General features: G+C 38.1%; 1 long non-coding RNA gene across 1 annotated transcript in view; it reads left to right on the top strand.

Annotated features, from left to right (window-relative positions):
- Nucleotides 1-17,888, top strand: part of LOC130830166 (uncharacterized) — a 162,844-nt gene extending 144,956 nt beyond the window's left edge. Inside the window, exon 3 of the long non-coding RNA XR_009047741.1 lies at nt 17,821-17,888. This is a non-coding gene — a long non-coding RNA (uncharacterized LOC130830166). The remainder of the gene's footprint in view (nt 1-17,820) is intronic.
- The last annotated feature ends 1,270 nt before the right edge of the window (nt 17,889-19,158 follow it).

Raw genomic sequence — 19,158 nt, 5'->3', positions numbered from 1 at the left:
TGATTTTTCATGGGTCTAGGTTAATGTCGTTCATTTATATAGCTTTCTAGTTCCATAACTTGATCCAAAGATAGGACTGAGTGTAATATATAATCTGAGAATCAGATGGATGGCATATTCTTTGGTGGTGGTCACTTTTGATATCATTTCTCTTGCCAGGCCTTTAGATAAAGCAACAGAAAATTAATGATTGTATTCTCAGATGAGATCTTGAATGTCATGGTTTTCTGATGTTGATTGAAGAAAGAATTATTGAGAATTGTTTGCATTATGTGATGATGGTAGGGTTGATAGCATATTGGATATTGAAAAAATGTAAATGTAATTTGGACTTGAGGAAGGGCTCTGAAGGAATGCTTATAAACCAGACCAAAAGTGATATACAATTTGTCACACCCTTCTTGTTCTGTTGGCCAGTTTATCAGTTTTCAGAGTTAATGCTGAAGGGTGGCAGAATATGCGAGCCCAAAATATGACTGTAGGAGTTCAAGACATGCCACCCCTAAATATTCTGCTTTGTTTATTGATTATTTTGAGTTGTAGGCACCTGAGAAACAGCAAATTCAGGGAAAGGCTTTCTCTGATTTCCACTTATTTACTTAAAGATAAATGCTCTAAAAGGAACTCAGTTATCATGAACCCCATCCTGGGGTGGGGGATGGGGGAGGATTGACTCTTCACAGGAGAAGAGACTAGTTGACATCATGCCCAGATAAACTTTGTCACAAACCATCTACCTTTAATCTATTTTTCTAAGGGCCCATTCCTCTTTCCTAAAAATAATTGACTGTCCCTTCAGAGACCTGCATCTCTCTTCCCCTTCCTGTATTAAGATGGGTATTTAAGCCTGAATTCTAAGCCACCTCTAGAAGTTATTTATTTTTACCCCCAAGGGATCTCCTATGTATTCATGTGTTACACGTTAATAAACTTGTTTGTTTTTCTCTTGTTAATCTGTATTTTGTTAGAGGGGCCCCAGTGAGAACTTAGAAGGGTAGTAGAAAAATTATTTTCCTCCCCTGAGATGCCAAGGCATGACTTGATGGAAGTGATGAATTAGGTCCCAAAAGTCTCCATGAGACTTTCCCAAGCTACCCCAAATAAATATACAATCTATTTTAAAACCCTGTACTTTTCCCACAAAGATAATTTTAAGCCCTAGCAATAAACATACAATATAAGAAAAGTGTGCTTTCTGTTCTAAGTAGTTTCAAAGAAGTTTCCCAACTTCTACCCCAAACCTGATTTCTACCCGTAAGTCCCTCCTATTTAGAAAATTTGTTAGGACTACCATATTATCAATGGAAAAATTATAATAACATAAATCACAATTTATTTGCATAACTGTACTCACGATCTGCTGAGAATATGGCATATGTGTTTTAAAATCCATAAAAACATATCTTGAAAGTTTTAATTCAGTTAACTCTGGCTTGCTCAGATATTTAGAGCAAACAACAAGTTATTAAGGTGTTTGGATTACCCTAACCGTTCACCATGACATAGATGTCTCCATTAAGCCTGTCAGCACCCTCTTGAGCAAGAGAAAATCAAATCAAAGCTTTTTTTTCAGATCTTTATTGAAGTATAATTGCTTTACAATGTTGTGCTAGTTTCTGCTGTACAACAAAATGGATCAGCTATATTTATACACATATCCCCATATCCCCTCCCTCTTGAGTTTCTCTCCCACCATCCCTATCCCACACCTCTAGGTCCTCACAAAGCACAGAGCTGATCTCCCTGTGCTATGCAGCAGCTTCCTACTAGTTATCTACTTTACATTTGGTAGTATATATATGTCAATGCCACTCTCTCACTACATCCCAGCCTCCACTTCCCTCAGTGTCCTCAAGTCCATTCTATATATCTGCATCTTTATTCCTGCCCTGCCACTAGGTTCATAAGTACCATTCTTCTAGATTCCATATATATGCGTTTGCATGCAGTATTTGTTTTTTTCTTTCTGACTTACTTCACTCTGTATGACAGACTCTAGGTCTATCCACCTCACTACAAATAACTCAATTTCTTTCCTTTTTATGGCTGAGTAATATTCCATTGTATATATGTACCACATCTTCTTTATCCACTCATCTGTCAATGGACATTTAGGTTGCCATGTCCTGGCTATTGTAAATAGTGCTGCAATGAACATTGTGGTACATGTACCTTTTTAAATTATGGTTTTCTCAGGGTATATTCCAAGTAGTGCAATTGCTTGGTCATATGGTAGTTCTATTTTTAGTTTTGTTTAGGAATCTCCATACTGTTCTCCATAGTTAGCCATCTGTTTAGATCAGTATCCCACACATAAGAGATTATTGGGCTGTTGAAAAGTGAAACAATGTAAAGGTTGGTTTAAGCTGCTAAAATTGAAAAGCATCTCAAATAATAAACGTGTAAGCCCAGTGATATCCTAGACTCCCAAGTAAAAATGTCAGAAAGGGACCCCATGTCCTTTTAAAGTTGCAGATTAATTAAGTACATTTTTAGTCTCCTTGGGAAACCATCCAGAAGAGGAAAGGGTCCACTAAATACAGGATTCTCTTTTGGTGTGCTGGTCTCTCTTGACTTCCTTCACTCATTTTACACAAGCCAGTGAGCTGAACTTCCTCCATTTTCGTTGTGTGTGTGAAAGAAGCTATGGCATCTACTTTCCAAACTTAAATCCTGCAACTAAATACATTAGACTTGCAGAAATTTTTATGAAAATACTTGAAAATTCTCTCTAATTTTGACTGTAGAGGTATATTTTAATTTACTTAACTCTGTCTAAACCTGCTTCACACTAGAAGCAAGGAGAGGAAACTTCATCTGAAGGTGCCAGGGAAGAAGCATATCTTTTTGAAAAATTTGCTTGGGTACTGTGAGATTGTACCTTCCAAAAAGGGCCACAACAGTGTCTCCTGTCCCACCTTCCCTTCTTTGATGGTCCTCCTACTAGGCGATGGGTGTTTATGTTCCTTCCCCTTGATTCTGTTGTGACTGCAACGGGGATGATGCAGGGAAGCTAGCTGTCAAAAGTGATACAGCTTTGCTTAGTTCTCTTGAGACGCTCCCTCTTAGAATATAGTCATTGTGCTGGAGGAAATTCAAGCAACTCGGTGGAGAAGCTCACTGGAAAGAAACCAATAGCCTGAAACTTCTCACCAGCCCCGAATGAGCCGCTGTGGAGGTTGATCCTCCAGTTCAGATGGGCTCCCCCCACCCCCCAGCTCACAGTCCTGTGGTGCGGTGCAGCGGCTGTCCCCACTGAGCTGGGTACAAATTGCAGGTGTGTGAGCAACATCAACCATTACCACTGTATTTTTGACTTTGGGAGTGTTGTTAGGCAGCGCAGATCACTGTGCCAAGGAATTATACTTGACCTCACGGGGACCTAAATTTGTCAGTGTTCCTTTCCTCTGTAACAGGGGTTGGCAAACTTCATTCTGCAGGCTAAATCATAGCCCATAGCTAAGCATGGTTTCTACATTTTTGAAGTGTTATCAAAAAGGGAAACGCAAAACAAACAAGAAAATAGAAACACCAAGAATATGTGACAGAGACTATATGTGGCCTGCAAAGATGAAAACATTTACTATTTGACACTTGACAGAAAAAGTTTGATGGCCTCTGCTTCTTAATAATCTGCCTTCTTTCAGGTACTTAGTGTGAATTAGTGCCACTGGTTTTGTGCTGGAAGAAAAACTTGGCAGCAGTAGTAACTCTCAGAAATCTTTCTCTAAGGAGCCTACCATAGCCTTCTTCCCACAGCTAACTTAAACTTCAAAAGCATTTGCACATTTTCTTGAGTGTCCTCACGCAAATATGTTGATTTCCCCATTAAGATACAATAGACCATAGTTCAGGAAAATATATTTGGGGTGTTATATACCTCAGAATTGTAAATCATTGAGCAATTTTTGGAAAACATTTGTTGAAAATTTAGAAATAGACATACTACCCTCTTCTTTCTCCTTTCAAACACATACATCCGTTACATCTATAACTACATCTGGTACATCTATAACTTCTTATCTGAGGTTGAAATAATATGAATTTGAGGGGAAGGATATTTGTATTGTATATTATGATAGTGTATTGGAACTAAAGGTCTCTAAGACTGAAATTGAACTAGAAAATGTAAACACATAACACCAAAAATTTTAGCATTTCTTCTTAGGTGACTGAATTGATAAATGAAGACACCATGTCAAAATCAACTGCCAGTCCAGACTTGTACTAAGCAGCTGTGCTGTTCCATGGGCTCAATGTTCCAGTAAAATCACAGAATCGGGCCAAAAGTCATTTGCTCACAATTGCTCTTACAGTAGAGATTTTCATCATATCTCTAATTTTATATTCAATGACTGCTGGTATCCAAACTTTTATCAGTGTACTATTAGACAGGAAAATAATGTAAATTTTGGGTTTTGAATTCTGCTTGCCTTGTCCATTGAATTGGGGGTAGTGGGTGGGAAGCTGTCTGGGAAAAAGTAGATGTGGCAGAAATCTTTCTTACTCAACATATAAGGAGATGGAGTCATATCCACACATCATATCTGTTCTGTGGGTTTTTTTTTTTTTTTTGATAAAATTACTTACTGTGTTTGAAAGCTAGAGATTTGAGTTGGTAAGCATTTTAATTAGAAGTATCTTTGGCATTTAAATTGCCATCAGTTTGCCATTTGCTAATGAAATGTGTCAATAGAAAATCACAAATATCAAAGAAATGATTTTCACAATTAGCATACATTTAAGTACTGGCTCACCCTGTCCTTTACCAGGGGTCTCAGTGATTTTTAGAGAGAACAACATAATGCAGATCTTATAAGGCTGCATTTAAGCTCTTGATAGGTTGGAAATTGCTGTGGAGCTTTAATTTTTGAAAGATGTTTTCAGCAAAAGATAAAATAGATGTGATGACATAAAGAAGCAGAACAAGTAACAACCTTCCAAAGAGATTGGACATAATTGTTACAAAGTGAAAAACCTTTTAGAACCCCCCATACATTTCAGCAAGAATTGTATTGTTTTCCATTACAGTTTTTTTAGAGCTTCTGTAATATTGGTTCATAAAATGTGCACAGAGATGATCTACGGAAGTTGGAGGTAGAAAAGACCTGCTAGGGCATCTATTTCATTTACGAGCCATCAATAGCTAATGTAAGACACAACAGTAATGCAACATTAAGGGTATACATTTAAACACAGAAGTCAGGAAATGCAAAAATCAAGGATCTCATAATAACATCAAACACCCACAGTGCACAGATAAAATATTTTTGATTGCTAATTATACTGTTAAGTGTTATACCTTAAAATGAAGCACATGAAATATGAACAGGCTAATGTTCCCTTGAGATACTTAAGTTGCATTTCCTGGCTTTTATGTTTAAATTGGAAACTTTAAAATTACATTGACATAGATTTTTGTTTTTCATTTCCTTCCTTTATTTTTGAAGAAAATGAAAAAAAGAAAAAGTTGTCCATTGATCCCTGATGTTGTTAACAGTGCTGAGAGTTACTCTCAGCCACCATAGAGCTTTCTGAAGTGATTTTAAAATTAGACTGGTAAAATTAACCAGAATCACCACCACAGTCCTCAGGATGTGGTCTTCCATGTTTCTGAGCATGGGTCTGATATTGTGGTTTGACCCTTTCATTTCAACATGGAGCTGCCTTCCCTAAATTAATTGACTCTGTGCCATGTTTGTAAATTTCTAAATTTTACAAAGTACAACTTGAAAAGGAATATGAGGTATTTATATGTCCACATCTAATAAATTTTGACTTGAGGAAGGCTTTTTAAGAGGGTAGAAACTCCCTTTCAAAACAGTATTCCTACTAAGGTTAATTAAAAGGGAGAGGATAGGTAAAAATCTATCCACGCAGAGCACAGCAGTAGAAAAAACACCTGGGCTGTGAGATTAGAAATGGAATATAAATTTAAATCAGAGAAATTGATAATGGCAAAGACATCAGTGGGGTAAAGAAAAGAAGGATTTAAGGAAGCAGGTGACAACCTTCATTGATACTCTGCTGCTCACAGTGTAAAGTCCAAATGCCTAACGTCATAAACAGAGTCTTCCCCAGTTTACCTCCTGTGTTAGGTAGAGTCATGGACCCCCAAAGATGTCCACGTCCTAGTCCCCAGAACCCGTGTATGTTACTGTACATAGCAAAAGAAGTTTTGCAGATGTGGTTAAATTAAGGAGGCAGAAGAGTCAGAGAAGGACACACACATTAGAAGCAGAGATTGGAGTTATGCAATTGCTGGCTTTGAAGATGGAAAGTGGCTGTAGGCCCAGGAATGCAGGTGGCCTCTAAATGCTGGAAAATCAAGGAATGGATTCTGAGCCTCCAGAAGGAAGGCAGTCCTGCTGATACCTTGATTTTAGCCCCATAAGAACCATTTGGTCTTCTGACCTATTTGTGTTGTTTTTAAGCAACCAGTTCTGTGGTAATTTGTTACAACAGCAATAAGGAAACTAATACACCTCTAAATACTCATAATAAAAACGTTACTTTGTCTCAAAGATGCCATCTATTGTAAGACATAAAACTACTTTCATCCCCCCCCGCCCCCCCCCCCAAAAAAAACTACTTTCATAAGAGACTTGGAGGTGGGCACAAAACACAAACATTTGTTTTATGAGTTAATTGCTTGTCTTAATCAATGTAATGAAAAATATTATCTTTTAAATATAATCAAATATAACCAAGCTTTCCTTATGGTCAGAATCTAAAGATTCTTCTGATTTTCTTTAGGCAATTGGAAATTGTGTAGTTTGATTTTGACATGCTGCTTTTCACAACCCATGCTCACAATTTCTTTAGAGACAGACATTGTCATTTCGAGGTGTTCTGTTTGCATTTGCTTCTTGTTAATTCATAGATCCTTTTTTCTTTAATTGAATTACATGTTGTTGGAAGTTTAATAGCTTCTAGTAGAAGCATTTGTCAGGCAGATGTTGGTGCCCCAGAGACAGTCCTCATGATGCATGAATCAGCCATGCTATGCTTCACTGCCTTTAAAGGTCTTATGATTTATTCTCAAACACTGGCAATGTCTTTTGTCTCTAATTGCATTACCTGGATGTGACAGACAGTCTTCTGCATACTCAAACTGCCTCATAGTGTAATCTGTTTTGAAGACATTTAAGTGACAATTTTAGATCCACATTTCAGTGAAAATTCATTGCGCGTAACACTACCCGTGCAAGAATTCAAATGAGTTAATGAATAAATACCTTTTAGGCAGACTAGTTTCCTATACTCAGGGCAAAACAATTGGGTTACATCTTACTCCTCTGCTTTTCAGCTGAGATTATTTTACATTGACTATTTGATACATCTTGAGTTTTAGAGACGTCAGACAAAAAACTTGCCCTTTTGGGATCCAGGAAATGTGGTAATAATATGAATAGCTAACACAGCACAATCCAGATGAGGAAACTGAGGCTGGGAGAAGATAGATAACTCTCCCAAGAAAGCAGGTAGCAGAGGTAGCATTCATATAGAGTGTGCTCTCTCTCTCTGTAAAGCCTAGGCTTTTAACCACTGCACCTTTCATGTCCTCTCTTGTTCTCACAACCTAGTGTAAACTTCTTGGTGATTCATCAACATGTGGTCTTCTTTGCAGCCTCTGTGTGGTTGGGCACATGGTCTCCACTTCTCTACCTGGCAACTTCTCTAAGCAGAGTAGTTAAGGAAATGTGTCCTACGCTTAAGTGACTAGAGTTCTGCCCCACCACTTACGAACTACGCCTCAGCGGCCTCATTTCTAAAATGCAAATTACTTAGTTTATATCTCATAGGTTTGCAGTGAGAATTAAGTGAAATAATACAAATCAAGTATTTAGCAACAATGCCAGGGACATAAGAAATTATACTTAATGAAAAGGATAAGAGGAAGAAAATAAGAATGACACATATGTTTCTTTCTTTCCAACAACTTTTACCATTTCTCACGGCATAAAATTTTTATCCCCTTCAATTCATTGACAGTAGGGAAACATATTTTGACCATGAGCTTTGTGCTAGTTTTACTAACATCAAAGGAATTAATGGTGCTACAAGAAGTGTAAAGATGCTTTGTAATGGCGAGAGCCTCTACATGGTGTCAAAAAAAAAAACAGAGCCAGACACTGGTTAAAGGTGGTAAAGACAGAGTTTACTCTGTATTTTCGCAATAGGGGAAAAGAGCCTTCACCATGGAACTGAGCTCAATTTCTATTACAATAAGGACAAGTGAGGATTTACAGCCAAAAAGCAGAGTGAGCAGGGTCATAGGTGGAAAATTACGAAGAGGAGACATCAAGGGTTGTGGGATTTTTGCTAAACCAACGTAATAAGATTCTTGCTGAAGGCAAGATGATTGGATATCAAAGTGAGGGATAAGAACTTGATCAGATATGAAGACTGATCAGATATCAAGGATACAGGAATGACTTAGTAGAGTTCTCACTAAAACTGGGTTTAGCAAGGATGGACATGGAAGGCCAAGGTCAAGGCCATATCAAGAAAAAGGCTCAGAGAAGCCTAACTAAATTTTGGTCAAGGAGAGAGTCTTTGTCGGGGGCAATCAGTGGCCAGCTGTGAGGGAAGGCCCTCTTTTCCTCTCCATATTCTCTTTCCTCTTACTGCTTTAGTTAATGTAATATTTGTTGACAGACCGTTATTGGGTAGACTTATATAAGCCCCCATCTTTGCAAGTAAATGATGCTTGGAGAAGGAGGGTTGATAGGAGGCTCTCCAATCAGTGTGCCAATCAGTCTTGCCCTCGTGCGCAAAAGTAATCTAGGAATCTCCCTCAGTTGTAACTTGGAAGTGAGTAGGAGAGCTCTGATGAGGTATTTCAAGGATTAAAAGTCTAAAAATTTGAAAAGCAGGGATAGTTGGTCTTTGTTATGTAGGTCCCTCTAGTCCGTCCCAAAAGATACGTTTCTAGGTCTGGGGCAACACAATTGCAGGGAGCCTGTGTGAATTACAGCTTCTTATGGCTGGGTGAATCTAGAAGATGACATTTTTCACTACCTATTCTGGATACTACCTCACTTACATTTTCCTGATCTGAATAGGCACTGGATCTCAATGAAATTATAGCAATATTTTTTTACTGAAGAATCTTAAATGACTTTGTGTTTTTATTTTTTATTTTTATTTTTTATTTTTTGGCCTTCTTTATTTCCACAAGGCCTACAAAAAATTGTGTGTTTTGTTTTTATAGGGTAGGCTGTCCCTTTCACTAAACAATAAGGCTTTAAAATTCTCACATTGACTGATTATAACACTTCCTCTGATGTATTTGTAAAAACCTTTACTTGTTCCAAAGATATGGTAAACTCTTTCAAATGTCCCTTTTGAAGCATTTTTCTGCACGGTTGAGTTAATGTTGATGGATCATTTTACCTTAGAAACAAATGTGTATGTGAATGCACACACAAGCTACATAGACACACATACATGTAGATCCAGCAGGAGCAAAGAGGAGTAATTTGGCGCCATTTAAATAAAAGCTTTGATTTTAGAAGAAAATTGGAAATTAGAGACAAATCTCAAAGAAGGGAAAAATTTTAGAAACTTGGGAGAAACCACTATTTTTGCTATTCTCTGACCTTTGGTATATTATTTATCTAGTGGGTTGCAGCGAACTTTAATATTTGAAAAAGGTCAGACTCATGTACCATATTTGAATAATGTAGGCAGCAGGGGTCTAGAGAATTATCATACTTAGATGAGGAAGGGTGATTTTCCAGCCTGGACTCATTTCTGCCCCTGATTTGTTGCTTGACCTGAAGTGAGTCATTCTCTTCTTTGTCTGTCAATGGTGATAATGAGATCTCTTTTTTTCCCTTTCTAATATAGATGTTGTGAAGAATGCAATAATCTGCTAACTGACCTTTCCCAGTTATATACTACCTCCTGAAACTACCTATGTACTAACTTCGAAAAACACTGCTTTGCACCCATTCCCCCTGTTCAAAAATTCCTATACCTTCCCCATGGTATGATATCCAAAGTCCTCCCCATTTTAATCCCAAGCAATTGCTAACCATCTTCAATATGCCAGACATTGTGCTGTGTACTTTTAATAACCCTTAGTCTTCAGACAACTGTGAACATAGCTATTAATGCTCACACCCTTTTAAGTATAAAGAAAATCTTCAATAGCACAATTTGAAGACAGACCCATTGAATTCTTGGCTTTTGCTCTTCCCACATGCATATTCATGCTGTTGCTACTTAGCTCTGACCTTTACACACACACACACACACACACACAAATGCACGCATACATATGATCTTTTCTTTAGAACTTTATATTTATGCCCCACCTGCTTTCAAAAAGGATACAACAGGGCTTCCCTGGTGGTGCAGTAGTTAAGAATCTGCCTGCCAATGCAGGGTACATGGGTTTGAGCCCAGGGCCGGGAAGATCCCCCGTGCGGTGGAACATCTAAGCCCGTGTGCCACACCTACTGAGCCTGCACTCTAGAGCCTGCAAGCCACACCTACTGAAGCCTGCGTGCCTAGAGCCCATGCTCTGCAACAAGAGCAGTCACTGCAATGGGAAGCCTGCACGCTGCAACGAAGAGTAGCCCCCACTCACCGCAACTAGAGAAAGCCCGGGCACAGCAACGAAAACCCAACACAGCCAATAAATAAATAAATAAACAAATACATTATTAAAAAAATAAGATACAATGTGGGACAATAAAATTCAGGTGTACAACAACACCATTGCATTAGAAATAAAAAAAACAAGACCTATGTAAAAGAAGTAAACAGGCATTTTATCTCCAGAATGTATCCCCAAACCATTTACTTACTACGTTTGCACTGCCACAACTCCAAGCTTCTTGTGTGGCCTGCAGCAGTGGCCATCTCCCTTTGTATTCCCACTCCACTGTTCACCTACACTGTTCAAGTTCCATACAGAGGGTAGAGTGAATATTTTAAAACATAAACCATGGCATCTGCTTAAAATATTCTACTGGTTCCCAGTATGTTTAGGTACAATGTTATGACCTCTCTACCATGACCTCAGGGCTACATGTGATCTGTTTCACACTCACATCTCAATCTTCATCTCTTTCCCTTTCTCATCTACTTCTCTTCAATCATTGGTGACCTTCTTAGAATAGTACATCCTGCCCCAGGTGGTTTGCTTTTGTTGTTACCCAACCCTGGAATGTTTTACCCCTAGACCTCCATGTGAATAGCCCCTTCTCATCATTCAAATATTAGCTCCTAGCTTGCTAGCTCTAGGCCAGTATGTGTAAACATGCACCATTCTTTTTTTTAATGGCTGCATGGTATTTATCATATGGATACAACTCAACTCAGTTAACCTGTCTCCTACCAATAGGCATTCAGGTTCTGCCCAGTGTTTTCTGACTACAAAAAAAGAAAACACATCTGCAATATGAATGACTACATGTACATATCAACACACTCCAAGGAGATTATTTATAGAAATAATTGCATGAATTGGGATTCCTAGATCAAAGGGTATGGGATGATTATTTTTGATAAATTTTGCCAAGCCAGAGAGTTTGATTTTACTTAATTTTATTTCTTTCAGCTTTATTGAAGTAAAATTGACAAATAAAAACTGTGTATTTAAGATGTACACATGATGATTTGATATAGGCATACAGTGTGAAACAATTATCTCAATCAAGTTAATTAACACATCCATCACCTCACATATTTACTTTTTTTTGTGTGGTTTGAATGTAGAAGATCTATTCTTTTAGTAAATTTCAAGCATACCATATAGTATTATTAACCATAATTATCACACTGTATATTAGATCCCCAGAACTTATTCATCTTATAAGTGAAAGTTTGTACCTTTAACTAACGTCTCCTCATTTTTCCCACTCAGTCCTTGCTAACTACTGTTTTACTCAGAAATTTTAATTTTAAAGCATAATTCAGTGAAGGACATTTTTGAAGGCTAAGCTAAGGTACTCATAATGTGTAGCTTTATGAAGCTCTAACTTGATCTAAGGATAGAGCTTAGAAAGCCTTCAGGATTGGTTGTCTTCAGTGATTTTCCTTGATGTGCACTTTTCTCAGCAGGTCTCTAGGTGTGAGTTATTTTTTGAACATAGCCTTCTGCATTCCTTGTTACTAACTAAAGGATGAGCCAGAGCCTTAGTGGTATGGCCTAAAAGCAAGAGTCCATCTCCTGCTGTGCACACTGGAAAGCCTGAGCTGTATTTTTGCCTGGATGGAGGGTCCCAAGCTTCTCTATGGGGATGAGCAAGGGGGTTCCATTGACTGAATACACACCCTCTGCCTTCTCCATGCTCAGAAGGGCTAGCACTGAGGTTACCTCCTCGTGTTTCTTCTACCTACACTTTTTTAAAAGGCAGTCTTTCCCTTTTCTTCACTCCTTCCACACTTACTGGCTATACCATTTACTTGGTCCTAAAAATATGCTATACCTTATAATATTTATCTCTTTTATATGTTTTTCTTCTCTCAGTTGGGTTGTGTGGTGCTCAAGGGCAGGACTCTCTTTTTATTTCCAAATCTCATTCAGCAACTCACTCATTCTAATACAGAAAGCAAGAATGATTATTTTACTGACTGTCCACAACAGCTGATAGAATCTGTACAAAAAGCAAGAATGATTATTTTACTGACTGTCCACAACAGCTGATAAGATCTGTACAAAAAGCAAGAATGATTGTTTTACTGACAGTCCACAACAGCTGATAAGATCTGTACAAAAAGCAAGAATGATTGTTTTACTGACTGTCCACAACAGCTGATAGGATCTGTACCTCTTTGGCCTATGATCATCCAGCAGAAGGCTGCTGGCCCTTAGCAGAAGCTGATCTCAGGTGTGGAATATTTTCCTTCTATATGAATCTCATTCCAGGATGGGCCTGTGACTTGGCTTCATTAGCTATTTTCTAACCAACGGAACCTATGACTAAACATTTTTAGGGCAAAATTTCCATTACAGCTCACTGTTAAGCTGACTCTAAGGAGAAAACAAACTATAGCCTTGGAGGAAAAAAGCATCATAAAGTTGCCAGTGAGAGAAAATTGGGGTTATATGGTCAGTCTATCTGCCATGTCAGCCTCAGTACGCTTCCTCCATAATGAGCGATGCAGTGATCCATTTATATATGATCCACATATATTTATATTTATATATATCTCAAAAGACTGCTGAAATTAAATTTCTAGTTGCAGTCATTATTGATGTTTTCATATCCTGGCACAGTAGCGTTTGGCAAGCCTGCACAATTTTTTGCTGCTGCAAAGCTAAATGTTTCAACAGTTTATACACTTCTAGAAAGATTTTGTTCTGATTTTTTCTGGAAGCTTTGCATATTATGGACACCCAGTCCATTTGATTGACAGGTTGTTTCTGAGAGATCCCTTAAAAGGCTGCAGGTACTTCTTTTGGCCTGTTCCTAGGAAGAGAGCATTGACTGTATCTAGCGCTCTTTGAAATGAGGGATTAGGCATCTAGGTACCATAAGCCACGGCATTACCAAAATTAGTTGATTTTGCCTAAATTTTAATTTATTAAGTTGGACCTTTGATATTGGTAATTATTGTTTTGTTAACTCTTTGTTATGCAAAGATAGCCATTGTGTAGAAGGCTTAGCACAGATTTGATGTATCTCCTTGTTTATGAGTAGTTAGAATTATTTGAGTTCTCATGCTGTTACTGCTCAATATTTGACATGCAGGCTGTCGTAAAGGGGTGATAAAAAGTAATTATTCAGGTGATTTAGACTCCGCAAACCTTTTTTGTCTCATTTTAGGTTTTGAAGTTTAGATCTTTCGAAACCACTTTTATCCACAGTCAAACTTAAGAAACTAAGGTTATCCCTGTAATAAATGTATTGTTAGCAAAGGCAATTTTTTTCCCTAGACATTTGACTGCTTCTTTTAGCAGCTCTTAAACCAATAGTCCTTTTTAGGAGTAAAGATAACTATATGTAATTTTCTAAAGCCTCAGTATATTGGGGCATTTCTTGACTCACAGTAACTCCATAAATGCTTTCAAATGAACTTAATTTTTAAAGTCTTTACAAATGCTTTGCTTTTGTTAAGTGTTTTACTGCTTTTCTTTACTTCTGTCTTTGAAGTCCATTATAAAATTCTTCTAATCGTTTAAATATCTCTCTTCCACCATTTATTCATTCAATTCACATTTACTGAGCACTAGCCCTTTCTTGTGTAATATGAAAATATGCCTCCTGATAAAGCAGTTTCATCTTTGCTTGGGATGGTACCAGTGCTTGAACATCAAGTAAATATTTTTAGAAAGACTTCAGTATGTCAAATGGGATGCTGTGTAATGGTACAAAAACTGAGTATTCCTAATCTGGGATGTTAGAGATAGTAGAAAAAATAAAGGCTACATGAGTAGTGAGAGGATTTTGCTAAATCCATACGTGGTGTAAAGAATACATACAACACTGCAGACCGAAAAAACTCTGTGCAGAACCGTTCATTTGGTATTCCTTGGTTCCCGAGGCAATAGGCGATCTGATGATTATGAACAAGCTTATTTAATGCCCATCTTTATTCAAGCAAACACTCAGAATTTTTTAAAAAAGCATCAAGCTATTTCCTTCAAGTTGGATTGTGCGAAGGTGTTGCCTTCATCCCGCATTGATAAATGTCAAACATATGAGTGTATTTTAATCACGATCCTCATGTTGATAAAAGTTGTGGCTGTGAACTGGTGATAAAGTTGAAACAATTAACATTTTAACCTTTAATTATGGGAAATTTCAAACACATACATAATAAATAGAATAGTATAATGAACCCCTCTGTGCCAGTCACCCAGCTTAAGATATCAATATTCATCCATTCTTGTTTTATCTTTGCTTCCACCCACTCCCCACCCCTACTAAATTATTATTTGTAGTATTTGAAGTTATTTTTTGTGAGATATGATTTACAGACATTGAAATGCACAAATCTTAGCTGTACAGTTTTCACAGGTAAGTACACCCTTGTAACTCCACCTATACCATGAACAGCAGTAGGCTTTGTATTTGTTATTGTGACTGCTATAAATTCTGTAGGTATTCATATGGAAGAGAGGGAAATGCTCCCTCAGTCTTCTCCCTGATGCTTAGACCTGACAGTAGGATCATATACATGGGCTTGAAGGACATTAGATGAATGAGCTTTTGCTTCCAAGCTAAAAGCTTTTTAATATTCTTCTCCATTATAGGTTCTGAAGTATCATCCCCTTGTGCCTCTTCAAGGTACAAGGAAGAGGAGATAGCTATCATGAACTAGAGGAGGGAGAAGCAGAAGAAGAACCTCCAAGTCCCATGTTAATCAGTTAAAGTCAAGTGATCTATCTCAGGCTTTTACCTAACTGAGAAAATATTTGTTTTTCCTTTGATCCTTTGTTTTTGAACTATAACTTAGTAGCTTTACCCTACCCTTGGATTTTTGTAACCTCCTAATGAATCAGGAAATTGGTAAAATTCTAATTTATTGTGGTATGTCTTAGCTGTGGTTGTTGAAGTGACATCAATGTGATTGAGTGGAGGGTGAGACATAGAAGAATATCTGGGGCATATTAGAGGTGATAAGCAGTAGTGTGGCTTGAAAAAGTTCTACACTGTGTTTCCTCCTTCTGACTTTGTTCGGCTCAAGTTCAAAATACAATCACTACTGATAAATAATAATTCTATACATTGGAGATACACACAATATTTTTTCGTATGCTGGCGTTGGAAATTACAAACCAACACAGAAATATTTTAAAAATGAAGTCAGAAGTCTTCACTTGTTGCCAAGAGATAGTACTTATTCATCATCAGTGACTGTTTGCAAGGCTGATCATTATAACTCTGCATAAAACTGCCTGTATTCCTGTGTCACTCTTGAATAATCAAAACCCAGAGTTTCAATTAGCGTGCTACTCATTTACAAGGTTAATTCTTCTAATAATGATGTCTACATTTTCAGACACGTTTCAGAGCTGAGAGTTTATTGCATAGGGCACAAACTCACTGGATACGCAGTGTAAATAACCTTATTAAGAATACAGTGAGAGGATATACATTACTGTTCTGTTGGGTCAGAAGGGTAAACACAACGAGAAAATAAGGCATTTACCACCAAGTAGTCCAACTGATTTATTTTATTGTGCCTTTTTCATTTTGAGTCTTTTGAAGCACAGGCTGCCTGAGTACTCTGCCCTCACGCAGGCGTTCAGTTAGAAATTCTAAATTCTAGAGGGTGTGGGAACTGTCCCGGAGAACAAAGCCAGGGACTTTGTGATAACCAAAGTTAGAGTCGAGATAATGTTTTAGGTAAGGGTGAGTTGATAGTAAATCTGCTTTTGCTTTTGTGCTCCAGAGTTTTTTGTTAGGATTCGATATAACATGATGGAGAATTTCTCTCTGTCACTATCAACAAAACTCAACTGATCTAGACCTAAGCAGTGACACAGCTCTAAGTGGAGACCAGAGCCAAGACAGAGCATGATATACTAACCCTTCAGCTATCGTCTATATATATGGTCTTTATTTGCATTCCAACTAGAAATGCTTTGATAGAAGAAAGTTGCTCTCTACTTTTCTGCCTAGAGACAGCACCCAGTATAGTAGCGTGCCAGTAGGAAGAACTCCTCCAGCCAAGGGATCTTCTGAGGCATAAGGTCACATTTTATATAACAGAAGGTACCGTATCAAAGCTGTAATAGTCTCAGAACCCTTCCCTCAAAGGCCACTTAGCTTTAGTAGAATATACTTTTCTTAGTCCTTCAGCAAAATATTTTTAGGTATTTTTAGGAAGATATCAGTGTCTTTCAAGCTAGTAACACATAATAATTATTTACCTGAAAATGATAATGATGATGGATTACTATTTCTGTATTATAATATTGTAACTGGAGTCGACGCATGAGAACAGCATTTACTATTATGGTGATCCCCAAATAAGTGTCATACTTATTTATCTTATAGTCTGTACATTTCTCTAAAGAAACAGCTTGTTGAGACCTACTCATTTGGCTTATTCTCTGGTTTGCAGGGAAAGGATGGAGTACATTCCTCTCTTTTACCCAGCTCCCCAAGGTTTTTGGCTTACCTGATCCTATTCATACGCGTCCAAAGATCAAGATGGTCTCTCAGTTTTCATTGTTACAAATCTCTGCCTCATGGAAGCAGAATGTTTACTTTACTTAAATGTTTACGTTAAATCAGATAGCCTTGTTGACTACCAATAGCAGTAAGCAAAGACAAATAACAGAAGACTTGGGATTGTCTGCTGAAAGGAACAGGGATTTACATTTTTAGGACAAGATGAACATCTTCTGGGGTCTGTGAATTCAAATCCATGAAGATAAAATGTGTTAAATAAACGCTAAAGCAATTTTCATCAGTGTGTCAGCTTCTTATTCATTGGAACCCAAGGACAGTTGACCTTGGACAATGCAGGGGCTAAGAGTACCAACCCTCTGCTCAGTTGGAAATCGCCCTGTAATTTATAGTTGGCCCTTCGTGTACGTAGTTTGTTTCCCCTTATCCAAGATTCCACATCCACAGATTCAACCAACTGCAGATCCATCGTGTAGTATTTACTATTGAAAAAAAAAATGTGTATAAGTGGATCTGAGCAGTTCAAACTCATATTGCTCAAGGATCAACTGTGATATGATTCACTTCATATGGCTTTTGTGGTGCTGAATTCTGTTCTAAACTTTTACCAGCCTGCTCCATCAGTGCAACAGAACAGTTGTTCCTAATTCTGAATATATTTTATTTTAAAGTCTGAACTGTTGATGAAATAAAGTTTCTCTTTTTTCGTTTTGTTCAGCTCCTTTAAAAGAGGACTGGGACTTCCCTGGTGGCGCGGTGGTTAAGAATCCACCTGCCAATGCAGAGGACACGGATTTGATCCCTGGTCTGGGAAGATTCCACATGCTGTGGAGCAACTGAGCCTGTGCTCTAGAACCCGTGAGCCACAACTACTGAAGCCGGTGCGCCTAGAGCCCGTGCTCTGCAATAAGAGAACCCATCACACCAAGAAGTTTGCACACGGCAACGAAGAGAAGCCCCCACTCGCCACAACTAGAGAAAGTCCGTGTGGAGCAACAAAGACCCAAAGCACCAATAAATAAATAAAAATTTAAAAAAAGAGGACTGAGTTGGGGGTGAGAAGGCGAGGGCTCTGTTCCTGCCCTGGCACTAACTAGCTCAATGGTAACATTGGGTATTTAGTCCCTGTGGGCCTCACTTTTCCCTTTGTCAAGTGAAGGGGGTTGGGCTAATAATTTTTATGATTACTTCTAACTCTAAATTTCCCTACTCCACACCTTTTAAAAAATTATTTTAATCCTCATTAATTATACATTACTCATTAATGATGATCAACTCTCCCCTCACTCTAAAAATGCTAGAACTGAGTCCTATGAATGTAATTCTGTGATGGGATCTGGCAAAAATGCCTGGTTTCCTAACATCTATGGGTTGCTTTTGTAATTAATATGATCAGGGGTGGCAGTCATGGAGTTGTACACCATGGATCTCCCATCATGAAAGAACTTAAAGTTAGACGACCACCTCTAGCAACAGGACCTCAGGAATGCTCTCAGTGTTTGATCTGAGGCCAGTCTTCCCAGGTGATCCCCCGTACCCTACCCAAGAGTACTCTCCAAAGGTCCGTCTTTGCTCTGGAGCTCCCCATTGGGTTTCCTTAAGACTTTTTCAGGTTTGTAGCACTCTGAGGCTTTCTCGGTCCTTAGTGTTGGATCCGTGTTGTGCCTGAAAGCTTTTCCTGCTCACTTCTGCTTCCTCCTCTTTAGTCTTTCCCAGGCACTGCCCACCCCTTGCCCCCCAACCCCAGTGGACCTCTTGCTCTCTTCACTTCACACTTCATCGCAACACCTCCTCCCAAAGGATCTGAACTGACACATTAGGGATCCATGCCACATTAAAGGTGAAACAAATATACTGAAAGATACATTTTCAGGTTTATTTGAAAAGGGCCTTTTTGGTTTCGTTTGTTTGTTTTCTATTGATTTACAATATTGTGTTAGTTTCAGGTGTACAGCAAAGTGATATATATCAGATTCTTTTCCATTATGGGTTATTATAAGATATTGAATATAGTTCCCTGTGCTATACAGTAGGTCCTTGTTGTTTATTTGTTATA

This window comes from Hippopotamus amphibius, chromosome 10 (genome assembly GCF_030028045.1).
Source record: "Hippopotamus amphibius kiboko isolate mHipAmp2 chromosome 10, mHipAmp2.hap2, whole genome shotgun sequence".
Classification (NCBI taxonomy): Eukaryota; Metazoa; Chordata; class Mammalia; order Artiodactyla; family Hippopotamidae; genus Hippopotamus; species Hippopotamus amphibius.
Note: the sequence above shows the minus strand (reverse complement) of the source record. Positions and strands in the feature narration are given on the sequence as shown.